The 27080-nt window shown below is 38.2% G+C and overlaps 1 protein-coding gene and 1 non-coding gene across 16 annotated transcripts in view; one reads left to right on the top strand and one right to left on the bottom strand.

The window, feature by feature from the left end:
• SRPK2 (SRSF protein kinase 2) overlaps nucleotides 1–27080 on the bottom strand; it is a 218683-nt gene that overhangs the window by 78323 nt on the left and 113280 nt on the right. The gene's annotated exons all lie outside the window — the stretch shown is intronic.
• On the top strand, nucleotides 13840–13946 carry LOC141567045 (U6 spliceosomal RNA). Its single transcript, XR_012489442.1, has one exon. It is a non-coding gene; the product is annotated as a U6 spliceosomal RNA (small nuclear RNA).

The raw sequence follows: 27080 nt of genomic DNA, 5'->3' as shown, positions 1-27080 counted from the left end.
ATCCACGAACACTCAAGTCAGTGACAATTTCTCTGGGCCTCTAATGAAAGTCAGAGTGTTGTGATCATTATAAATAATGATATATAAATCCTCTGGTATGATAACTACGCACATGGTAGGCAATCAATAAGGGTTAATTCTCACCTTCTCACCCTCTGGTTTGTGGCTACAATTAATCTGTGGCCTAAGGGCTCCAGGTGTGACTAATAAGTACACCCTGACAGATCACACAAAACGCTGCTACCAGACCTCTGGCCCGCTCTGCCCCTGAGTGTCCTAATGCAAAGGTTAGCCTCAGTCCCACCACCTAACCGCCTGCTTCTAAGCCCATGTATTTTATAATCATGATTAGATAAGAGATTTCAGTGTCACAAGGATCTTTATTGTTAATTATCACGTTATTTCTCACAAGGCAATATGACAAAATGGTTTATACTGCTGTTATAATCAAGAAAAATACATGTAACGTAGATTTTAAAATTGTAACAAGTAAGCAAACGGCTTAATAAATATTGCCTAATAACACATGACTTGTTCTAACTAGGTTTTTTTTTGACAAGTATAAAGTTAAACCCAGTTTTCAAAGAACTTCTTGTAAACTAGGGCTACACACAATAAGCTAAACTGTTCCCATCTTCAAAATTGTTTCCCTTAGAGGGAAAACAAAAGTTCTAATTGCTGGCACAGAATTTTGGTCACCTAAAGATTTGTTAATCCTCTGTAACACATTCTGCCTCCCTGAAACTTTCTAATTTCATTCAGCCATATTCTTAAATTTTAGATCAACAGCTTCATTTTTGAAGATTGTTGTTTCTATTAGCACTAATGCCAGCCTTATTATAAGAATTGTGTATATAGTTCTTCAAAGACATTGAAGCACGTTAGTATTATTCTTGAGACACTGGCCATTTTCAGAGATTAGTGGCTACCTGAAGAAGCCACCAAAAATCATTTTCTCAGGAAACGAGAGAGATTCTGGAAGCAAATCCAGTCTGAATGGGAGAGGGTTCAAGAATAAGGTAGGAGTAGGTTAGGATTCGAGCTAAGTGAATTGGTATCCAAGGACAGGCTGTAAGAAGAGAGAGGACAGGATAAAAAAGACCCAGGCACGGGTCAGCCAGTGAGTCAGACTTCGAATACCATACATGTATTTCTTCAAACTAGAGACGAAGGGGAAATGTGCCCTAAGAATTTGTGAACTCAAGCTTCCCCTCGTGCAGAGTTAGCATTTGAATTTGTTATCATAAATAATAATGGAAACCTCCCAAGCCAAGAAATTAAGTGTTTCTGGGTCATTGCCACCCCATGGCTCCAGGAAGAAGTGATAACAAATACTCTTAAGAGAAACGCACTAGCAATCAGGGCTCCTTGGGAAACTAAGCAATTAAAATCGGGCAAATGTGATTTAACAAATTTTTTCGTATCACCAAATAGACAAGGAAACATCACCCTATCAGAAAGCCAAATGAAATAATGAACAGCAAAGACAAACTTCAGATGCTAGTATTATGAAATACAGAATATAAAATAAGTATGTTCATAATATTGATAAAAATGAAGGAAATTAAAGCACGAGCTTTAATTTCATGAGACTTGAAATTTGTTGAATTGATGAAACAACAAATAACAGACTGAAAGATGGATCTGAAGAAATCACCTAGGCTGTGTCACAGAAGGATGAAGAAATAGTACCTGAGAACTGTCCAGAATTAATAAAGAACATATGTTTCAGATTCAGAGAGCATGCGAGTACAGCACGCCAAATAAAGAGAAATCCTCAGTACAGTAAACCTGAAGAACTCCAAAGCAAAGAGCAAACAGTAGGGGGAAAACACAGCCAGAATTGCTATACAGTAATGATAATCCCATTGTCACTGGATCTGTCAGAAGAAAGCATGGAAGCAAGACAACAGGAGTTTAAGATCCTCAAAGTCCTGAAAGCCTGTGACTATCATTCTCAGCTGTGTATACCTGGCTAAAGAAAACACATATACATAAAGCACATACAAATATTTTTAAATCAACAAAAACTTGAGTTTGCCATTCAAAGACTTCTAAAGAAACATCTAAGTTTCTTGTAAACTTCTTTATAACTATATCAATATGTATAAATATATAAATTTCTTTATACACTTCTATACTTAAGGAAGACAGAAAATGATTAGGAAGGAAGGTATCAATTACAAGAAAAGATGATTTGGAACAAAATGGTAAACATATGAGTACAAAACAAACACTGAATGTTTATCTCCAGGATGATAATAAATACATCACTTAAAAGAACAATGTTTTCAAAAGCAAACTCTTCAATAACTACTATTTTGAGCACACTGCTCATAATGAACTCCATCCCCAACAACTCTGAGGTAAGTAGTATTATTCACCCCGTTTTCCCGGATGAGGATACCGAGGAACAGGGAGGCGAATAACGTGTTCAAAGTCACACATGGGAGAGTGGAGAGCCTGGGGGAAGCTGCCCGACTAGACAGCAGCTGGAAGCAGTGGAATACTTGAAGACCCCACTTTCCAGTGGGGCTAAGTGTCCTGCTGCCCCAGCAGACTGGTGGGGGGAAGGGTGAGTGGCTACCGGCAGGAACTGAGATGGGTCTGAACAGGAAACATTCAGGAAGCACGCCCAGCAGCATGAGGCGATTCCTCTACAGAACTGAGAGCCAGTCACACAGTGTGACTCACTACGCCTGACACAGGCCCAGGAATCTGCATGTTTGTTAATGAACCCAGGAGACTGTGATACAGGTGGTTCAAGGGCCATGTTTTGGGAAGCATTACTACTGTGTGCCCCGTTCGTGCCGTCTTATAAATAAGGGACGTGAGCATGGGCGGGGATCCCCGACCCAAGCCTGCTGGATACCGAGGGATGACTGCTCCTGCACAAGGAACCACAGCCATTACATATAAGTCCTTTAGTCTAATTTGCTACTTGATTTAATGAGCTTTTAAACAAGAAAAACCATGTTTGTGTGCAGTTTGGATATTAGGTGTCAAGTAAATCCTAATACAAATGTGCCAGTTTCAAGCTCTCCAAAAGATGATGGTGGAAAGGATAAAATGTAGCTAAACAATGGAATAACTACTCAGCAAAAACAAGACAACAAACAATAAATACAACATGAATGAACTCAAAAGCAGCGAGCTAAGGGAAAGAAGACAAACACAAATGAATACACAGTATATGAGTCCACTGTAAAAAGTGGCAGAAAGATTAATGGTTGCAGGTGCCAGGAGGGGGGAGGGAACGGACAGGAAAAGACTGTTGGTGCTGATACAACGTTACCTCATGATTGGGGTTGTGGTTACACCCTGCATGAGTGCATTAGTACAGCTCATTGAATTGTATACCTGAAATTGGCAAATTTTTATTTATGTAAATTGCAACTTAATCAACCTGACTGAAAAAAAGCCCAGCCCAGACGGCAAGTCCTCCCCTGTGAGCTGCTCTCAGCACACGCTCTCATCATGCTCCAATTGCTTAAGGTCCAATACTTTTCACTATCAAATTAAAACCCCTACAATCCCCTCCTCAGTCATTGATATTAACCCGTGGAAGACTCAGTCCTGACCTTCGCCTAGTTTTAAACTACCTTGCAAGGGCAGTATTGAACAGGTGAAAAAACAAAAGCTTTAGAATTTAATATAAGAGCCTTACCTTAGGTAGAACAGAAATTCGAAATGTAAGATGGTGCTCAGACGAGCACCCATGAAACCAAACACTACAAGTTACTCTCTTTCATTCACAGACAAACAGACAACACAGTGCCATCTCAGTGCAAGTCTATCTGCCCACGAAAAGCGTCCTGCAAAACACCAAATCCATCTCTGAGAGGGTGGAGACTAGAGAGTTCAGCCTGGGCATCCCACCAACTCCTGGGAAAGAGACTCAGAGACTGTGATATTCTCTCCTTCCTTTGTGTCATAAATGTTATGGTTCTAGCCTACAGTTCCAAATTCTGCTTGACCCAGGTACAGAGGAGATACCGCATTTATTTGTTCAAGAAATACACAGCAAACAGTATTTTATTGCTCAAGAGTAAAATACACGTCTTCATTCACGGAACCAGGAGTCTAACAGGTTTGATCAGAAAGGTACACAAATAACACTGTAAAACAAGGCAGCCAGTGGCTTGAAAACATTACTTCCTTAATTAACTCAACACATACTCAAGGTATACCATTTCTGGCACTGTTAGAAGGCCCATGGGATATAATGGCAACAACAAAATACACAGAAAGGCAGAAATGTTCTCTCTGGCTAGGAAACATTCTAGCTAGGAAAGGGCTTCTGAAACAAGAGGAACCGCGTGAATGAGTAGGGAAGGCAGCAGGAAAGGGCTTGTCCAATTTTGCTGACACCCACGGGAGAATTATTGGCAGACATGCTAGAAAGAAAAGTTGGGATGAGATTTTGACACCTTTGAGTGAAATTTTTGGAGTTTATTTCTGTTAGGATATAAAACGCCAGGCAAAATTTATTTTAGAAGCTATAACACAATAGTTCTTAAAGAGGACTATACAGCTCAATCATGTGGATGCTTTTTCAAAACAACAAAAGCCTAGAACCAGGAGATTCTGACTCAGCAGGTCTGGAATGCGGCCTGGGCACATGTCATTAGGAGACTGATACACACCCTGGTGAAAAATCAAGCCTGTAAGGAGTCGCTACCATCTAACAGATGTTTTCCAGAAATACACTCAAGTGTGCTTGTGATTCAAATACAAGAAAAGCCGATAAAAAACAGACGTAGGCAAAGAAAAGCAGATAGACACAAATAAGAATTTCTAATGCTCTGAAAGATTTCAGGATTAGGACCTCCACTTTAATAAGTATGTTTCTTTAAAAAGTTATTACAATAATCACAGTCTGTTTCAATCACCTACTTCAAGTAAAACCAACTTTTAGTTAATTCCATTAATATATAAATAATTACACCATTATGTATTTGAGTTCCTACTCAGAAAAGCATAGCTAACAGACTTCTAACTCAAGCATGACTAACACCAGACATTTTTTTCTTCTCTCCTTCTCATAGTTAAAAAACAAGAAAACCCAAAAGAACAAAGACAATAGAAAAGTTAAAATCAAGGAACAAGAAATTCCACAATTTTTCGAAAGCAAGGTGAATGGAGGTACCAACCAGGAAGCATAGACGCAGCTACAACCAAAAGTGGCTGCAGCAACAGACACCGAGAGGAAACTGGCCACCCTGAACCCCCAGAGCCTGAGGGGCCAGAAGGGGGGTGCTGCTGCCACACAGGGTTCATCTGGGTGGAGCCCTGGCTCCCTCTACACACCCCCATCCCCGGTACAGCCACACTGCAATCTTTCCTGAGGCGAAGGCTGGACATTTTGCAGACGCTAGGCACAGAGGGTACAATAAGGTATTGAGATGAAAAACAGTTTTGATGACTGGTAAGAGCTCAGACGCCTTATTCCAATCTCCTCCCAAAACATATGCCCAGCCCAGCTCCTCTCTCTCTCTCCCCTGGACGGGAGCATGGGTAATTCTTGACTGAAGAAACTGAATAGCTGAGCTGCACTCAGGCCAGGCCCGTAAGTAATTACAATAGAATTCTTTTCTTTTTTAACCCATCTCTTAAAAATGAGTGATCTGTGAAGCACACTGACATATCATACCCTGGGTTCTCCCTCAGAGTTGCTCCTATACCCAGGTTCCTTGTGGGCTTCTAGAGCTGGGTGTCCATCACTCTTCACTAGGTGTGAAGTCAGGTAGATGACGGGGGACAAGAGAGAGGCCGCAAAGCCTGTGGACATAGTACAGGGCCTTCTTACTTAGACATACAGTAAATAATACACGCTGGCAAAATCAAAAATGAAAAGGTGTATGCCTGCCACTTTCTAAATCACTAAACTTACCATCTAATACTTGGATTTCATTATCTTTCATTGATTCTGAATTTCAACAGGAGTCACAAAAATTTTCTGTATTAAGGAATATATTTCCTAGTCCTTTACCCACAAACATGCAGTAATGAGGTGCCATTTGAAAGTATAAAAAATTCTGTTGCATAGAGATACTACTTCTTTGTGTGAGAAGTTCACAAGAAAAGAATCCCGTTAATGACTCAGTCACAAACTGGTGGCAAGAAAAGGCAAAAATCCCCAGCCAGTGGATACTTGAACTACATGCCTGCCAACTAACTAAACGGTCTATTCATCCCCACTATTAGAGAGAATTTCAGGAACTTAAATAATACATGACTTAATGAAAAATAAAATAAGGTTTCATTTAAATGAGTAATTTTTTTTAAACTTTTATTTATTTGAGTGTGTTTTTCCAGGACCCATCAGCTACAAGTCAAGTAGTTGTTTCAATCTAGTTGTGGAGGGCACATGTGGGGATCGAACTAGCAACCTTGTTGTTAAGAGCACCGGGCTCTAACCAACTGATCTATCCAGCCGCCTCCCTAAACGAGTAACGTTTTTAAATGAGCAGACAAAAAAACTAAATATAGCCCTCCCCCACAAAAAAAAGGTGGAGTTTAAATGTGGCAATAAAATTAATGTTTTATATACTGAATACTTTACGTGATTTTGTTTCTAATTTTTAGATCCATTTACAGTTTTGATAGTTTAACTTGTAATACCTAGTTTGTTAGTATATAAAACATACCACCAAAAAAAAAAAAAAAAAACCACCCAAACTAGAATACCATTCTAGTATAATTTTAATACTTTGCTTCACCATAACCACTCACTTTGTTCATCAAGACACCCTGATTTTGTCATCTCAGGATGAGTCTCATTTGTTTCAAAGGGTATCTTGAATTACTTAAAATGTTTTAAAGGAACACGGAAGGAAGAGAAACAATAATGACAACATGTGCCAAACAATAATCTTTTGGAGTTAGGGTGAAATAAGGGTAGAAACTGATCAACTGAATTATAAGTCATTATTTTTTTTTAATATTACTTATTTGGTTGTCAGAAAATGAATTTCATTTGAGTTGAATTGGTCTAAGAAAGAGGTTTACTAATCCCACTCACCATCTTTGACAAAAACCTCTAAATAGGCAATGGGAAAGTATTGCCTTTGTATTCTTGTCTTTACAAACTAATTATTTTAATCCTTTCATTAAAACTGGAAAAGTACAGAGTGGTGATTAAAAACATGATCTTGGAAATTCACAGACCTGGTTTAAATTCCAGCTCTATCAGTTGTGAGCCCTGTGGCCTTGAGCAAGTTATTTCACCTCTCTAATACACAGTCTTCCTCATCTTACTCTTTCTGCCAGCTACAACAGCCCTCACGCCCTCCTTTGGATCCAACAACAAGCATCTCCACCTGCCTGCTGAACCCATATGCAGAAACCTGCACATTTCTTCTGAGATCTCAAACCAACGTGACACCAAAGCCAAATGCTACTTTTGCCCCAACTGCACCTGTTTGCCAAGGTGCATTCTCTGACTACTCTCCTACCCATCTCTGAATCTTGCCACTGCTTCTCCTATGGTTGCCCCCCTTCTGAATCCCCCTGCCTTAAACACCATTCTTCGTCATCCATCTCTGAGGGCATGGCCTTCTCACCATTCAACCCACCTTCCTTTACCAGAACCAACTTGCCAAAACAGAGACATAACCTGTGGTTTTTCTGCTTGAAAAGTAGTATTCATTTTTCTTCAGATTACAAAAATAAAACTTGTCCATTCAAAATATGTAAATGACAGAACTATAAATTAATTGTTCATAGTCCCAGTGTCCAGAGATAAATCACAATATCTCCATGTACTCACTCCCAATTTTCAGCCAGGTATATTTTACAAAATTTGAGATCGTTCTTTTCATGAAAACTTTCTCTAAGTATCACATTAATAGACAAAGATGATTTCATCATACAGACCTCCTAAAATTACTTAACCATTTGTTGCCAGTCTTTAGAGACTGTAGATAATACTGTGAAAAAAACATCATTGGTCACACATCTTCGCCTGTATTTTTTATAAATTCTTTTCTTGGGAAAACATGCTGCCAGTTAGCGATACAAAACTCTGTACAAGTTACACACTCATCAGCAAGAGGCATCGTTACTGGTAGTTTAGCTGCTTATGATGATGGGCTTCTGCACACGCTACTGGGGACACCCCAACATCAAAAGGAAGGAGCCTTTCCTTACAATGGATCACAACTTTTCTAATCAGTAGCATTCATTGCTATAAACAAAAAGTTCACTAGAATAAGTCAAGTTTGAAACTTAAAATCTAAAGTAAGATTTGATCAAACAATAACTGAAGACAATATTTGAACAACTCAAACATTTTAAGCAGAAAATAGTTTGTTAACAGCAAAAGCATTGTAAGTTTTACAACTTCTCTTTTCTTACCTACTTCAGTACCTATTCTGGGGATTGCTACCTCTTTAAACACTGTTATCCCACACGTTCCTTACAAATTTTTCATCATTAGTTACATTTTTTTTAAGCGCATTCTGGTGTAAATACAGGAACTGAATTGACAATAACATGAATTTTAAAACATACTTCCAAAAGATTTGCGCTATGTGCAGCTAGAACCCTACTGACCATGTTTGTTCCATCATGAACAAGACTGACGTGGCCCCTAACCGCATGGAGTAGACTGTTGGAACTACACTGAAATCAGAACAGGAAAGTTCATATTTACAATTTTACTGGTGGAAAAAGCCGACTAAACTCTAGTTCCTGCTATGAGCCAGGCACTATCTAAATGCTTTCCATTTATTCAAATATATATTTTTAAAAACTAATGTTTTTAAAAAGGCACAAATGGCACAGAAGAAATTTTCACTATTGATATACAATTACTCTTTCTGCAAAATGAGTCAGGTATTGAGATGAGGGGGGTGGGTCCACCACTGATGGCACAGACACCCCAGGGGACCTGCCCAGGGCCCCCAAGTCCAGAAAAGGCATGTTGAAAACACGTGATTTCACAACCTGAACTCCACCTGTCCAGAAAAGGCTCAAAGGCAGTAATTCCAAAAAAGAGTTGTGCATCTCCTTCAGCTAAAACATAAACTACAACAACTATTCTTTGCCATTGCCTTCCAAAGCCTTCCCGGAAGCTCAGCAAACTGAGGAAACTGGGAAAGCCTCTTCTGAAGAGGTTCCTAACATGCTGACCAGTGGCGGGCTCTCTTTCCACATTTTAATAATCTAGGAAGAACAGGAAGTGAAGCCTGTTCTTTCCCAATGTGTCGCTGCCAAATGCCCCCACCTGGATTTATCTCCCAGCTCAGCTCAACCTTGTCCCTTCTGCCTCATAAAAGACATGCCTCCTTACTCTGTCTTGCCAACTTATACTTTTCCTTCAACAATCAAGTCGAGTTTAATTAACTCCCTGTGAAGTCTCTCTGTCCTCCACAAATCGAGAGTACAGCACTTCCTGCAGTCCCAGTTGCATTTTAATTAACTGCATACATATTTTCCTCTCCCAACTGCAGGTTTTACAACCCAATCCCTGGTTCGGAGCCTTTGCACACTGCAAAATTTCAAAACTCTATTCTTACTCTCTCCTATGTTTTAGACAGTTGAGATGAAGAACTAAAGAACCCTAGAAAACCGAGTTCTTACTATATGGGTATTTAATCTGTTAGGTCAAGAAGACAACAAATGGCAGATGATATGATACTGTATGAGAATCCAAGGTTCCACCAAAAAAACAATGAGACCTGATAAATGAATTCAGTAAAGTAGCAGGATGCACAATTAATATTCAGAAATCCATTGAATTTTTATACGTCCATAATGAACTGTCAGAAAGAGAAATTAAGAAAACAATCCCATTTACAATTGCATCAAAAACAATAAAACACCTAGGAATAAATTTAACCAAGGAGGTAAAAGCCCTGAACTTAGAAGACTGTAAGACATTGAAGAAAGAAAATGAAGAAAATACAAATAAATGGAAGCATATACCATGCTCATGGACAGGAAAAATTAACACCATTAAAATGGCCACACTACCCAAAGCAATATATAGATTCATGCAATCCCTATCAAAATACCAATGACATTCTTCACAGAACTAGAACAAATAATCTTAAAATTTATATGGAAGCACAAAAGACCCTGAATAGCTACAGCATCATGAGAAAGAACAAAGTTGGAAGTATCACACTACCCAATATCAAACTATGGTACAAGACTACAGTAATCAAAACAGCATGGTACTAGCATAAAAACAGACACATAGATCAATGAAACAGAAAAGAGAGCCCAGAAATAAACCCATGCCTATATGGTCATTTAATCTATGACAAAGGAGACAAGTGCAGTAAAGAGTCTATTCAACAAATGGTGTTAGGAAAACTGCATAGATACATGCAAAAAAATGAAACTGACCCACCTCCTTACACCATTTACAAAAATAAACTCAAAATGGATTAAAGACGTAAATGTAAGACCCAAAACCGTAAAACTCCAAGAAGAAAACAAAGTCAGTATAAACTCTCTGACATTACTCTTAGTAATATTTTTACTGATATGTCTCCTCAGGCAGGGGAAACAAAAGAAAAAAGCAAAGAAATGAGACTACATCAAAATAAAAAGTTTTTTCACAGCAAAGGAAACCACCAACAAAACAGAGAGCCATTGAATGGGAGAAGATAAATTCACCAATGATACATCTGATATGGGGTTAATATCCAAAATTTATAAAGAACTCATACAACACCCAAAACAAAAAAGAACAAATTAAAAAATGGGGCAGAGGACCTGAACAAACATTTCTCCAAAGAGGACATACAAATGGCCAACAAACATATGAAAAGATGTCCAACGTCAGTAATCATCAGAGAAATGCAAATTAAAACCACAATGAGATATCACCTCACACCTGTGAAAATTGCTATCATTAATAAATCAACAAACAACAAGTGTTGGTGAGGATGTGGAGAAAATGGAACCCTGGTACACTGATGGTGGGATTGCAGATTGGTGCAGCCACTATGAAAAACTGGAGGTTCCTCAAAAAATTAAAAATAGAATTACCTTATAACTTACCAATTCTACTGGATTATTTATCTGAAGAAATCCAAAACACTAATTAGAAAAGACACACACATCCCTACGTTCACTGCAGCACTATTTACAATAACCAAGATATGAAAGTAACCTAAATGCCCATTAACAGATGCTTAGATAAAAAACATGTGGTACATATATACGCATAGAATGGAATATTACTCGGCCATAAAAAGAGAGTGAAATCTTACCATTTGTGACAACGGGGATGCACCTAGAGGGTATTATGCCAAGTGACCTAAGTCAGACTGAGAAAGACAAATACCATATGATGTCACTTATATGTGGAATCTAAAGAGCAGACTAAACAAGCAAACAAAACAGAAAGCGACTCATAGATACACAGAATAAACTGATGGTTACCAGAGGGAAGAGGGCTTTGGGAAACTGGGTGGAAAAGGTGAAGGGATTAAGAAATACAGATTGGTAGTTACAAAATCATCACGGGGATGTGAAGTGCAGCACAGAGAATAAAGTCAATAATGTTGCAACAACTGTGTATAGCGCCGGGTGGGCACTAGACTAATCCAGGGGATCACTGCATAAATTATATAAATGTCTAATCACTATGCTGTACACCTGAAACTAATATAAAATAATATTGAATGTCAACTATAATTGAAAAAAAATTTTTAAAAAGACAGCAAATGTTCAAACATTTAACTATTTTCTTTAATTTAAACATATGAAATCACTTTCTTATTTAAAAAGTATGTACTAAATTCTTTTGTACCCTTAATTTTTAAAAATTAATTCAATGTCAAACACGAGGAAATTATTCACTTTGTAATTGTGAATATATATGTGAATTTTAAAACGCAAAGAGCTTTATCTGGAAATTCCATCAGTACTTTATACAACTGCCTGAGCAGTGAAGGGTTCAACACAAAGTTCATGCCATTGTAAATTAACTTAAAGGAGCATTCGAAACCACTTAATTTAGTCCTGCTCACGGAGAACCACTGTCTGTTTTCTTACTCTAGGTAAAAATATGCTTCCAGGAGTGATGGTTTTATCTTCACAAAGTAATAACTAACCTTCAAAAGACACTAAAAACTGCAAAAGATTCAGATATTCAATATGTTGGTCACACACTTTTCATCCAACCAGTACTTGTTACAGACCAACTACACGCCATGCACTGCGCTGGGCACTGAACTGATGTACAACTGAGGGGACAGAATCTCCAATGATAAAACACAACAGCCACGCTTGTCTGCATTAATGACTACTAACATGTCATCTCTTTTAAGATTTTTTTTTAATTTTGGGGGGGAATATTGTGGAACAGTGTGTTTTTCCACGACCCATCAGCTCCAGGTCAAGTAGTTGTTTCAATCTAGTTGTGGAGGGCGCAGCTCACTGGCCCATGTGGGAATTGAACCGGCAAACTTGGTGTTATGAGCTCTGCGCTCTGATCAACTGAGCCAACTGGCCGCCCCGCTTTGAAGATTTTTTAAGCAACAGTTCCTACACATAAAGATGTAGAGAAGCAAATTAGGTTTCCATTCCACTAACAGGTGCATCTCCAGTGTGTTCTTACAGAAAAACAGTTTATATTTATGGTGCCAGCTGGAATCGTCAACTTTGGGTTTTATCACATTTCTTTCATGTGGAAAGGTATACAATAAAGTAATAAAAGAATAAACGCTAAACTAGCTTCCTGGAACCAGTTGCAACTGAAAACAGAAGTTAAAATTATAGACCTAGGAAACAGGGACACTACTTTTAAAATTCTTATAATGTTTGAGAAAGCTAACTCATGAAGAAAAGAAACACCAATACTTAATGGTACATTTAAAAGTTGTGTAAACATATACGTGTGTGTCGTAAATTATATTATGAGGCAAAATCAATTTTCTATTATCATCATTTCAAGCATCTCCATTACTATTCAAACAGGTACAGCCATCCCTCAGTGTCCACAGGAGATTGGTTCCAGGACCCTGGCAGATACCAAAATCCCCAAACACTCACATCCCCCTTGTGTAAAATGGAGTGGGATTGGCAAATAACCTAGGCACGTTCTCTCATATACTTTAAATCATCTCTAGATTAGTTACATATCTAACACAATGTAAATATGTAAATAGTTGTTATACTGTATTGTTTAGCAAATAATGACAAGAAAAATGTCTGTAAATGTTCAGTACAGACACAACCATTGTAGACCTAACTAGACAATACACGTCAGCAACAACATAACTATTTTTTCCCAAATATCGGTATTTTCGATCCGCAATTGTTTGAATCCGCGGATACAGAGGGCTGACTACTTTGTTGAACAATTTTAGCATCTTTCTTTGTTCCACCTTTAAAGAGAAAATCACCTTTTTAATCAAAACAAAATTTTTAAAAAGTTCACACTCCTCTGTGAACAAAGGAACTTAAAATTTTTTCATTTTAGTTCTTTCAAACGTCAGGCTAAAAATGACTAACATAATCATCTTGCTATAGAAAACTTTGACCTGTCATTGGGTTCTCTGTATTTACCACCTGTGACCTAATTCTGCTCTCCTGTTTCCCTTCCCAGGGAAGAGCACCACCTTTTATACATTTCAGTGGTGACCAGGGATGGCTGGGAGCCGTCCTCTGCTTCAGTCCCTGCCCCTAAATCTGATCAGCCACTAATGAACTGACCTGCCTCTTTGATCTCTACAGATCCCGCCCTTTCAACGCTCACTGCCCTGCTTTGTACAGGCCACAAGCACCCATTAACTGAATGATTACCACATTTCCCTCAGCCTCTGCTCACCCAACATGTCCCGACTGCAGTGAAAGTGATCCTTCAAATGTGAGTTTGCGCTCGCTTCAGCAGCACAGGTACTAAAACTGGAACGATACAGAGAAGATTAGCATGGCCCCTGCGCAAGGGTGGCACGCAAATTCGTGAAGCATTCCATATTTTTATGCTAAGCGAAACAAGTCAGACAGAAAAAGCAGAGAACCATATGATTTCACTGATATGTGGTATATAAACCAAAAACAACAAAAGAACAACACAAACAAATGAGAAACAAAAACTCATAGACACAGACAATAGTTTAGTGGTTACCAGAGGGTAAAGTGTTTGGGGGGTGGGAGATGAGGGTAAGGGGGATCAAATATCTGGTGATGGAAGAACTGACTCTGGGTGGTGAACACACAATGGGATTTATAGATGATGTAATACAGAATTGTACACCTGAAATCTATGTAATTTTACTAACAATCATCACCCCAATAAATTAAAATAAATAAATAAATAAATGTGATTTTACTATTCCTTTCTTAAACCCTCTGTCCTCAAGATAAAGCAAAAATATTTTTAACATGATAAACACAACTCTAACCTTATCTCAACCTCTTTGCTCTTTTTCTTCTCCATCTTGTTTATTATATCCTATCCCATTGTTTCAAAAATACAAACGGGGCGGCTAGATGGCTCAGTTAGAGTGCGAGCTCCAAGCAACTGGGTTGCCAGTTCGATTCCCACATGGGCCACTGAGCTGCACCCTCCGCAACTAGATTGAAAACAGTGACTGGACTTGGGGGTCTGGGCTGCACCCTCCACAACTAAGATTGAAGGACGACAACTTGACTTGGAGCTGATGGGTCCTGGGAAGAACACACTGTTCCCCAATAATGTCCTGTAAATACACAGTTCCCCTTCCCCCAATAAAATCTATAAAAAAAAAAAAAGAAAGAAAAGGTACACCCACCTGCAATGTTAACAAATCCAATGTTAACATTTAGTCATATTAGCTTCAGATCTTTATAAATTAAGGGCTAGTTATACACAGGGTTGAAGCCCTCCCTTCTACAGGTAACAGCCATCCTGAAATTAAGATTCATCAGCCCTGTACATTTTTTAGTTTAACCCTGTAGTTTTGTACCAATAGATGTTACATTATATCATACAGTATGTGTCATTCTACAATTTTACTTTTAACTCAATTTGTCTTCTGAGATTTATCCATGTTGACAGAGCTAACTCCATATAATATTACACTGTCTGAATATTCATCAGTATATTGAGCACTGTTCTTAATAAAAGTTTGGGACTTATCACTTTACATTACAAACGTGCTAAAGTTTCCACACCCATGCCCTTGTACACATGTATACGAGTTTCTCAAAGGCAGTCTTTGTCAAGTTACACTCAGCAACTCGTGAAATCAATGTAGTAAGTCACAGACAGTACTTTACTAAAAATGGAAAAAAGCAGAAAATACCTAAGTGTGTTTCACATAGTAAGAGTATTGCTTCTCTAAACATATTTCAGGTATACACACTTGATCTGTGTATGCAGTCAGGAAAGAATAAAATATGCAACCCATTGCTCGAAGGTGTGTATCTAGAAGTAAAAACTCCAAAGAGCAGGCTAGGTATATCTTCGACTCTGATACAGTGATACTTTTAGTAATTATCCGTCGGGAATTTTTCTTTAAAGTTTGAGGTCGAGCTCTAGTATTAGTTTATTCCATATGGACACCCAACTTTCCCAGCTGTTAATTGTTTATTTTAGATTGATTATCAAGTTACACATGTACAATGAATTTACAGACTATTTCAGAAGAAATAACTTTTGTACAATATTAAATCATCCGATCATCTCTATTCATTTAATATTCAAGAGTGCTTTTATATCCTCAGTAATATTTTGTCATTTTCTCCAAAAGAAGCCATAACTAGCTTTCATTAGAGTTATTTCTAGGAATTCAGAATCTCTATCCTTTACTCAAAAAAGATTTTAACATACTCTACCCACTCAATACACCCCTCAATTATCATTTGGTTAATAATGGCTCAAGTTTCAGTTTGCCACCATCTTCCATTTGGGAACATTTAGAATTCTAAATTGAACTGCAAACTGTCAGTTAAAATACATCTTGCCACCAGCCTTATTTTATTTCATGAATTTGGTACGTTGAGCTGCTATTTAATGTGAACTATTTGTCTTCCATGACCTGAAGAAGTTTCAAGTGTTTATTTGCTATGTCAAAGTTAAACTTCGTGAGAAAAAGCCCCAATTTGAAGACACACATAAGCTTAAAAATAAAAGGGGTGTTAAATTGAATATCCAATCAGCTAATTCATTTTCCTTTCTGAAGCTTTCATAATCCTAGTAAGAAAAGTTAAATTTACCTAGAACACTGCCGCCACCCAAAAACTGTCAACAAAGTTTTGGCTTGGTTTTCTGCCTCTAAAGTCAGTGGGTGATCAATTTTATTTAAGACTAGCAACTAGCCTCTCTCCATGTTCACCGGACAATCACAGCTGCTACTGACCCCGGAGCAGGCTACAGAGAGCTGCCAACTGGCAGGACGGCCTGCCCTAGTCACTGTCTATTTAAGATGCACACTTGGAACAGCCCGCTGTTCGTCTTTGTGTCATGTTCTAGATGAAGTGTGTGTGGCAGGGCTTCCCAACCATCCACCAGCCTCTCTCTACAGAGAACGGCCACCAGACTCCCCAAAACCACTCTTAACTATTTGAGACACGCAGTCTGTATTTTCACTCAAGCATCTCAAACCTTCTAAATTTGGTGAAAATCTGCTCAGCCACATTTCACATTGTAATTACATATACAGAAGTTTAATTTTATTTATGAAGTTTAATAGGCTGTGTCTAAAAAACAAGCACTCTTAGGACTGTAGAAGAAATGGGAAATAAATTCAGTAAAAATATTTACCAAAAATATATCCTACTTATTTCTTATAAAATCTTACAACTGAACTCATACTTTTTAAAAAAGTAATGGATTAGTGAGGTTCTACACCTGTGCTATCTAGAACCTGTGTAAGGTAACCAGCCATATGTGGCGATTTACATTTAAATTTTAATTAATTAAAGATAAATTAACCTAAAAACTCAGCAGTCCACTTTACCAGCCACACTTCCTGTGCTCAGCAGCCATGTGTGGGAGTGGTTTACTGCACTAGACAGAACATTCCCATAATCACACAAAGTTCTACAAGCAATGCTGCTGTGGAATTTAAAAGTTGTAAACGGTGTTAATAAAGTATTCTTGAAAATAAAGCTTCTTACTACCAAGCACAAACTTCTGTTGAATTTCAGAATCTAAAGCCCTCCAAAATATGTTAATAACTATATCAAAATATTTCATCTATTTAACAAAATAAATATAAAATTATATATTTGCCCGTGAAGCATTTAGGAAACTATCAGTTATACACTTCCCAGTATACAAGGTAAAGAATTTTTTTGCTTGATATAAAAAAACAACATATGTATTGAAGAAATAAATAAAATTCATGCTTTAAAAACATATATCCAGTCACCAGCAGGAAATACTTCCCCCTCAAAAAGAAAGCCCCCCTCCCTTTTTCCGAGTTTAGGGTTAAATCAAAAAATATACTGATTGGAATATAAGGATAAGAGAGCAGATCGCTTCCATCTGCACTCAGGAGCAATTCATTTTTCATCTCTGGCTTCCTCTACTCTTCTGTGTTCAATTACAGGAAACACCTTGGCAGTGAGAACTGAGACGATTACCTACCTTTCCCCTAGAATCAAGGCACGTGACTCCCAAACCCAATAATGAAAGCAAGCACAGAACTCTTACAACTCAGTAATAAAAAAGATAAATGCCTCAATTTAAAATTGAGCAAAGGATCTTAACATTTCTGCAAAGACAATATACAAATGGCCAATAACCATATGATAATAAGTAATGATGCTCATCATTAGCCATCGGTGACATAAAAATGAAAACCACAATCAGATGGCTATAGTAATAGAGATAGATAATAACAAGTGTTGGTAAGGATGTGGAGAAATTGGAAATCTCTTACATGGCAGGTAGAAACGTAAACTGGCATAGCTGCTTTGGAAAACAGTCTGACGATTTCAACAAAAGGTTAAAACATAAGAGACACTATGTGGCTCAGCAATTTCACTTCTAAGTGTACACTCAACAGAAATGAAAACACACATCCATTCGAAAAATTGTACATGAATATTCATAGCAGCATTATTTTAAATCGTCCAAAAGTAGAAACAACCCAAATGTCCATCAACTGATGAATGGACAGACAAAATGTCGTATATGTATACAATGGAGTATTATTTAACAATAAAAAGGAATGCAATACTGATATATGCTACATAATATGAATGCCACCTTGGAGTCAAAGAAGCCAGTGGCCAAAGACAATACAGCGTATGGTTCCATTTACAGAAAATGTCCAAAATAGGCAAATTCACAGAGAAAAAGCAGATTAGTGATTGCCTAGGGCTGGGTGACTACTAGGAAATGGGACATTGGAAATGACTGCTAAAGAACATGGATTTGTTTTTGAAGTAATGAAAATGTTCTAAATTGACTATAGTAATGGTTACACAACTCTGTGAATATACCAAAACCAATGGCTTGTACTCTTAAAATGGATGAACTATATACATATTTATAAATTAAAATGCATATATATATATATATATATATATATATATATATATTAAAATGCATAGCTAATCAATTTCCTATTAGGCTTGCATTGATCCCTTTAGGCTTAATAAGGAGAGAAATGGGGCTACCTGTCAAATCGAGTCACATAATGAACCAGAAAACTATCACAAAAATCGAGAAGGATCTGAGCCCAGGTCTGACTGGGCATTATCCCAAGGCTTTATCAGGGGATCAGAGGCTTCTGTCTCCCAGAATCCATGTCCAAGTTAGAAGATGATTGCCCAGTAGTTCTCCCTTCACAGCCCCCAAAGAAAAGGATTCCTATTATTTTACAGCCTCATCCAGGGAAATTTCAAGGTACAAAGACACCAAGTTTACAGAGAATAGCAATGATACATGATCAACACTTTCATTATGAGTTTGTTGAGTTTTACTGGTGCCGTGGATATTAGAGATGTACAGTGCTTTTTTCCAAGTTCATACCTTGACTTTAAAGGTAAAATCGTTTTTCAGAAACATTTGATTACGAATTTGGAAAAATTAAGACTCACCCCCAGATTAAACAACCCCAAAGATTCTATGGTCCCCTCCCAATGCTTAAAAATTTTTTCTTTCAACAACGCAACTGTTCCTATTCTTGCAACTTCAGGAAGTCAAATTAACTGTGCCTCAAAATCCAGAATTCTTTTTCACAACTCAGCACCTGTTAAACATCACAGACATTCTTTCCTTCCCATTCAGATTCCATTTACTGCACCCTCAAGTGGGTCCTCAAAAATTTTACCTATTCATCTATTACTAAATTCACACACATCTGCAAGAAAAGAAGTATGTTCACCAACTTCTCCACTTTCTATTCCAGACAGATATCAGAAAGAACATCAACTCCTGTAGCCAAACCACCAGTATAAAAAAAATAACAAAAGCTATTTTGTTACAGGATAAAAGAACAGTCTCTTCAACAAACGGGTCTTGGGAAAACTGGATATCCACTTGCAAAAGAATGAAACTGGACCTTTATATTACATCATACACAAAAATCAAATCAAAGGGGGGGTAAAGATTTAAATGTAAGGTATGAAACTATAAAACCTGGAGAAAACATATGTGAAAAGTTTCGTAACATTGGTCGTGACAATTTCATGATTTCATTAAATTTGACACCCAAAGCAGCTCAGGCAATGGAAAAAAATAGACAAGTCATATTACACGTGCACAGGAAACAATCTTTTAAATACATATATGTTAAATGTAATCATAGCAGATTAAATGAGTGCTAGGCGGTGTCCTAAACACTATATGTTAACTCATTAGATCCTCCTTACAACTCTATGATGGATATTATTATTGTCTTCCATTTTACAGAATAGAAATCTGAGGCTTATTTGATCTAAGCCTGGTAACTGGAGGAACCAGAATCATATCAAGAAAAAGAATGAAGGAAATGTCCAACAAGAGCATTTAACAAGCTTTCAATTACAACTAATTCTCCCAACCACACCCTTCTACCCACCTTCCCTTTGAATCCGTTTTTATATAGTCACCTCATTTGCTGCCAAAACAAACAAAACACCACAGCCACAGAGCACAGAAAACCCTTCTACAAGTTAAAGGAAAAATTTTATCTAGAACCTTTATTGCCATTAATTGAACCAATAACTCTAAACAGTACTTTTTAAATACAGAACTGTTAAGGAAAAACATCAAGATTTTAATGTATTTATTTTTGCACAGTTTTTCATCAATGGAGTAAAATGTATTAAAGTCACTAAAATTACAGTAATGCAATTCCCTCCTCCGTGTTGTGCATTTGTTGCAATTATCTCACTTTGGTACACTTTATTATATTCAATTATACAGAAAATGCAATGTCCTGTACTAATACAAAACAGTTCTGCGGGACAAAAGTAAAGAAATATTTTTTCTTTCACTTTTAAAAATATTACAAAGAAAAAGCACAGCAAACAACTCACTACCTACCTTGACCCTCAGAAAAATGGGGGAGGGGAGAATAACTGACGGGTAAATCTCCATAGCCACAAGCTATATTTAGCCCACTGTTTTCTAAAAAGGTTTTAATAACAAAAATATGAATGGTGGCCAAAAGCAGTATCCTTAGTTGATGTGAGAGAAGTGATACAAAGAAATAGATTAAGCTCACTATATGTGGAAAATTAACTAAAAAACTACAGTGCCTGAATTTAATTTGTTGAATAATATTCAAAAAGTTTCCATTTGAAGTTACAAAGCCTGTAACTTAATGAAAATATCTCTCCAAAAATGTTTTAGACAGAAATTTCTGACATTCCCATATCTGGATTCTAATGGGAATGTGAAAGAATAAAAGTTCTTGAGTTGTATAATAATGGGCCCAAGGTAAAGATGTAGAAATGATGCCAAAACATCTTTTTATATTTTCACTTTGGAGTCAAACTAATATGTACAGTCATATATCACTTTTCTATAGAAACACTGCAGTTTATGTAGAAACATTTTCATTTCTTCTGTATTAACTGTTACCTGCTCACAGAAACAGCAATTTGTTTGCTGCCTTTTCACTTTGGATTAATGCTGGACAGACAGTAGCCCACCAACAGTTGTTTAAAAAGCTGGTACCCGAGAAATCAAGAAAATTGCAGGAGTTCAGCTCAAAAAGAGCAAGCACACAAAAAGACCCCAAAATTTGAAGGGATATTGTTGCTTTAAAGGGCCATCCTTCCTATGCAAGAGATAGTTCCCTCCCTCCCTCTCAAACCACACTTACCCCACAGATGGAAAAGGAAAGCAGGGATGAAATTCTAGTCAGGGGCCAGCCTGGTGGCTCAGGTGGTTGGAGTACCGCGCTCCTAACGCCGAGGTGGCCAGTTCGATTCCCACATGGGCCAGTGCGATGCACGCCCTCTACAGCTAAGATTGTGAATAAAATGCCTCTCCCTGGAGGTAGGCATGAGCTGCCACGGGCTGCCGTGGGCTAACCATGGACTGCTATGAGTGGCCAGTGGCCAGTGTGAGTGGCCAGCAGCCATCGTGGGCTGCTGTGAGCGGCTGACCGATGACTTGCGAACCGATGACTGGCGACCGACAGCCTGGGGCGGGGCGGGGCGGTGGGGGCGGGGGGGGGGAGCGCAAGGCTCATCATACCAGCATGAGCCAGGGAGCTGTGTCCTACACAACTAGACTGAGAAACAGTGGCTTGAACCAGAGGTGGGGAGGGAGGCGGAGGAAGGGGGGAAAAACCAAGGTTAAGAGCTGAGAAATGTCAAGCAACCACAGAAAGCAAAAAGTCTGCATATACTGTCAAGCAGGAGTGCTAACAGACGCACAGTAGTCACTGTCCCAGGGAGCTAAGTCCAGGAGCCAAAGAAAAAATTCCCCACAAATTTTAAAAACTAAGTGGTTCTGATGAAAATGATGAGGACTCCATGATGCATTTTTCAAGGGGACGTGGGACTGAACTGGTCTGACCAGCAGGGAGCATCCCCACGGCAGTGGGCAGGACACGCTGTGAAGGGAGACCCCTGCCCTCTTCCAGCCTTGAAACGCTAAAGCAGGAATGAACACAGTGTGTGGGCCGGACGCTGCGGTGCCCAGTCTGAGCGAGGATACCTGAGGATGAGCGTGACCCAAACTACAGAATCATTTTATGAAATAAAAAAGGCGCTCCTGGAATAGTGAGCAAGACGGCCAGGATGGGCGCTGAAGGCTGTGTGCGACTCTGGCAGAGGCAGCAGCGCTTCCGGCAGGGGAGCCTCACTGGAGCCTGGCGCTCCGCCTGGGCACACAGGGGACAGAACAACTCAGCTGCAAAGATGGCGGCAACGGACGCTGGGGACTGTCACTGCCAGGCTCTGCAATCGGCAGAAAAGCGAGTTAGCAGTCAGTGGGGAATCGGCAAATGACAGAACGATGTGTGCTTTAGAAGCATTCATCTGGCACACTCAGGTAGGATGAATGGTGGAACCAGATCCTACCTGGACGCTAAAAAGATGTACCCAGAGAACGGATTTCTTTTCCTCCAAAAGGCACATGTACCAATGAGATGCCCTTGATTTACCCTTTCACATTCGTTCCCATTTTCAAAAAACAACCACACACAGAGATAAAGGCGTACTGAAATGGGTATGTTCCAGCTGCTGATGAATGTGAACTGACAAAACAACTGGGCTGTACGCATCACAAAAGCTTCAAAATGGTCCTGTCTTGTGATCCTTAGGAATTTATCCATGGAAAATAATCCAAACATTTTTCAGTTAAAAAAGTGAACAATTGTCAAGAATTATTGTTTATAGTAACAAACATATTACAGGGCGCTATGAATCCAATGTTCTTGAATTCATTAAAAACTAAGATTTCTAAAATGAAGTTTAAAAAGAGTCTGTAGTACAACATTAAAGCAAAATGGAAATATAAAAAAATAAATTTAAAAGACTGTTATTATTCAAACACTTGTAATCTGAAATCTCTGTAGTTACAAAAGAAAGTCAATAACATGTGGAGCATTCACACATAACGCAGTTCATTTATTCTAATATGTATATTTTTCATATGTATAATTGCTCATAGAAGGATGCACTTCACAATCAGTGATGTATCATAGTTTAAAAGGGGGTGAATTTTCTTTCTTAGTGGCACATAAAATAATGGTGTGTATTATAATTCACAGGGGCTGAGTCACTGAAAAACAACACTATTTCTTCTTATACAGTGGTGCAATAAGAAGGAAAGCAGGTTTTATTCCCCTTTTACAGATGAGGATTTGGGGAAAATAATAGGAGACCCATTCCAGATCACACAGCTTATAAACGACAGGTGCAAGACTAGAAAATCCAAAATATTTGACACATAAAACAAACATTTTCCCCCTAGCATGACACTGATTACAATAATGACTGTAGTTTGCTTGCCAGAGAGAGGGAAAGGAGATGACGGCAAACCAGAGCACCAAAACATATCAACAATAGGAGTCAAGAAACATTTTATGGGCCCCAGGTGTAAAATGACAAATTTAAGCAATTAAAATGAATCACCTCAAGATTTTTAAGAAACTATAAATAAATGAAAACAGCCAAATGAACCACCTCCACACATGCAGAGATAGAATCAAACAGTCGTTTGGGAACAGTTTCACAACGTGCTGCAAGATGCAGAATACGACATGTCTCTGAAGAAAGACACTGGGGTTTGGAATTCACTTTAAATTATAGAAGGTAAGGGGTGGCCAGTTAGCTCAGTTGGTTAGAGCATGGTGCTAATAATACTAAGGTTCGATCCCTGCATGGGCCACTGTGAGCGGCGCCCTCCTTAAAAATAAATAAATAAATAAATAAATAAATACTATCAGGTGACACCATGAAGTGAGGTTTGCACCCAGACTGAGTGAGGGCCACCAGAATACCACGCACCATCAGCTTTCTGAGAGACTACCAGAAACCCAAGACATTTCGGCAGCAAACTGAAACAACGCTCAAAAAAACCACAACTTGATGCTTTTGATCACATTTGTTTGAAAAGGTGTGACTTTCTAAAATACCATTCTGTAGGCTGCCAAAATGATTTTTTAATTCTAAAACTTAAAAGAATAGAAAATCTACCAAATACTATTTGTCATAACATCCTACATATTCCCACTCCCAACTACAAGTCTACTAATAAAAGATCCACTAAATTTTGCAATCTACCCAGCACATTCTGAAAAACACTTACACCTTTACCTGGATCGTTTGCATGTTTTAATTCCTAGGAGAAGGATGTGCAAATATTCTTCTTCATCAAACCAGCCTTCCTTATTAAAACAACTAAAAGAATAGAGGAGCAAACCACTTCAACCAATAATTATTCTAGGGCCCAGATAATTTTCATCTCTGAAAGGAACTCTAAATACTACTTACATTTCACATTCAATTTCTAACTAGAAAAATGTAAAACAGACTTAATGGTGGCTACAAAGCTTTACTGTAACCACCATATATGCTTAAAAACTTGAATACCATGACTCTGATAGCAAAGAGTTGTCACACACGTGCAAGCTCTGTCATGGCTGCAAGCCAAATTTCAAGAACCTAAGAAAGCACATCCGGAGTAATTAACCAGGATATTTCTATCTGCCTGCTTGGTTTTGGGTATACACCTTTAAGTCTTGGACTTATTTAGGGGGAAACTATTTAAATGTTAACGGCCAGCAACAGCAGCCAATACATTTTGATAATTAAAGCACTGAAAAAGCTACAGTGTTATTAAGTTTGACACAGCTCATGAGCAAAACAACCCACAGTTAAAGACAAGGCATGTATCTAAATCAACCCGGTCAAAATAATCCCCCAACAAGACAAATGACAAGAGGTTTTAAGTAAGGGCTGAACTGTGCTGGGGAAACAACAGCAAAGCAACATTATCTGAGACTCCAACTAGTAGCAATTAACAATCATTTTCAAGTCAAATCAGATTGCCCTTAAAAAGTACTGCTTGCCTCATTCAAACTCCTAATAGATGGATATCAAGATAACTAGACTAGTATTATTATTATTATTATTATTATTATTATTATTATTATTATTTTCTCAATCTTTAGTTGTAAGCAGATGGTGAGAAAATTTCTGACAGAGTCACCATAAGTAATAAAGCATAAAGCGAGCATCCTGAGTGGGAGAGGTGGTCTGCCCCTGGTCCCTGCAGCAAAGGCACAGGCCCACAGCACGGGCTCACTCTGAACAAGTCACTCAGGGTACCAGGCAGCAGAGGCTTAGTGGGAGGGGTCCAGCCACAGGGGTAGGGCGTGTCCAGTCGCGTGATGTCCCAAGAATGGTCCAGCTGTGCGAGGCTGGCTGGTGCCTCTCCACCTCTACCCCAGCTTTTCTGTTGTTCCATCACATACTTCAGTCATTCCAGTAAAGTTTTTTTCCAGTTAAAATAGCCAAAGTCAGTTTGTGTTGCTTGGACTACAGAAGCCTAATTGATCGTCTTCACCATTACACAGTCCATATTTTTTGTTAAGCAATTTTTGAAAACTTACTTAGTTGTTTTGTTTTGGCCTGAATAACAAAATCATTTCATTTAGTAGAAAGTTCTAAAGTAGAGGTAAGTACAATGAAGAAAATAACATCATTTATAACCCACCTAGACAGAAACAACCACAACCATTTTGGAGCACACCTTTCCAAGCCATCTGCCAAAATGGACACGTTGACCCCAGAGAAGAAAAGTGTGGGTGCACGAACCACAATGGAGATAGATCTATAAAGTCATTAAGCCAGGGTGACCACCTAACTCATCAACCAATAGAGTTGAGAGTGAAAGGGTTTCTTTCCCTCCTTCCGCTATTAATAAATAGGCCAAGAAAACACATATAATTGGGGTGAACCCAAGAATATAGGGGGCCCTATACACTGAATAAATAGTTCAGCCTGGTAGGAACCCCTACTTTACAGTAGTTCTAGTCATCAGAAGAGGCTATGAATTATACATCCTTCTTTCCTAGCAAGATTTATTTTCATCAGTTGGCAAAAGGGGGAACATGAAGGAAAACTAATCCAAATTTTTAATTGAAGATAAAAATTATAATAAGCATCAGAAAATGTAAAATATAGGTATCAGTCCTTCCTTCTTAAGGTAGAAAAAATGTTGATACAATTTGTCTTTGCACAGGAAGTCACTCAATGAAAACAACAGAACAAATGACTTTTTTCCTGAATTATCAAGGCACCTCTGAAGCAATGCATCCAGTTCTTTGCCCCCAAAATAATACCTTTTTGTTTTCCCCCCTATAAGTGTGCCAGAGCCCTTAAGAAAGCTGCAGGGGGGAAACAGCCTGAATATCAAAATAAAGCGTTTCAAATATAAAATATACTCTTAGGAGTCGAAAAGATGTGATGAGAAGAGAGCAAAAATAAAAATATAATTAACAAAATCTAGTTAGAACCAGATATAGGAATAGAACTCTACTATATAAAGCAACAACAGAAAAATCATTAAAGTATGAAAAGTCAGGGTATAGATTTAAATTCAGTGATACATGGTAATAATAATAAGAAAGCTGGAGGCCCCAGAGCTTAATCTCATCTTCCCTTTACAACTAGGATCTTGCTTCCTGCCTTGTCAGCAACTGCCCCTAACCTACACCACAGGCTATTTCCTCACATTTTCTCAGTGCTCTTTTTTAAAAATGAATCCTGCTCACATTCCCCATCTCCGCTGATCATGTTTTACCTATAGCAGAATAAACTCAATCTCTAGATCAAATACATTGGGCACAGCCTAAAAATATCAAAAGCAATTTTTATATACACTTATTTTTATCCTTTTATGGAGTGACAGTGAAATTATAACTTGATCTGGAAGCAGTAAGCAGTATGGAATGAACATGAACATATTTTAAAACAGTTAACTGAGTCCCAAGAATATAGAAAAGGTATAAAAATCATGTGAAGCACGATACATTATTCCCAGTTTATAAAGTTCTCTGTATAAATCCTTGACAGAAATTACAAGCAGGCGGGGAAGGAGGGATGGAGGGAGGGAGGGAAGGAAGGAAGGAAGAAAAAAAATTTTTTAACTTTAAAAGTCTAAACATAGATTGTAGTTTCAGAAAGTACAGGGTGAACTAACAGCTGACCTTTGAACTCCACTAGTCTCTCTA

This window comes from Rhinolophus sinicus, linkage group LG09 (genome assembly GCF_036562045.2).
Source record: "Rhinolophus sinicus isolate RSC01 linkage group LG09, ASM3656204v1, whole genome shotgun sequence".
Classification (NCBI taxonomy): Eukaryota; Metazoa; Chordata; class Mammalia; order Chiroptera; family Rhinolophidae; genus Rhinolophus; species Rhinolophus sinicus.
This window is presented reverse-complemented; position numbering and strand designations above follow the sequence as displayed.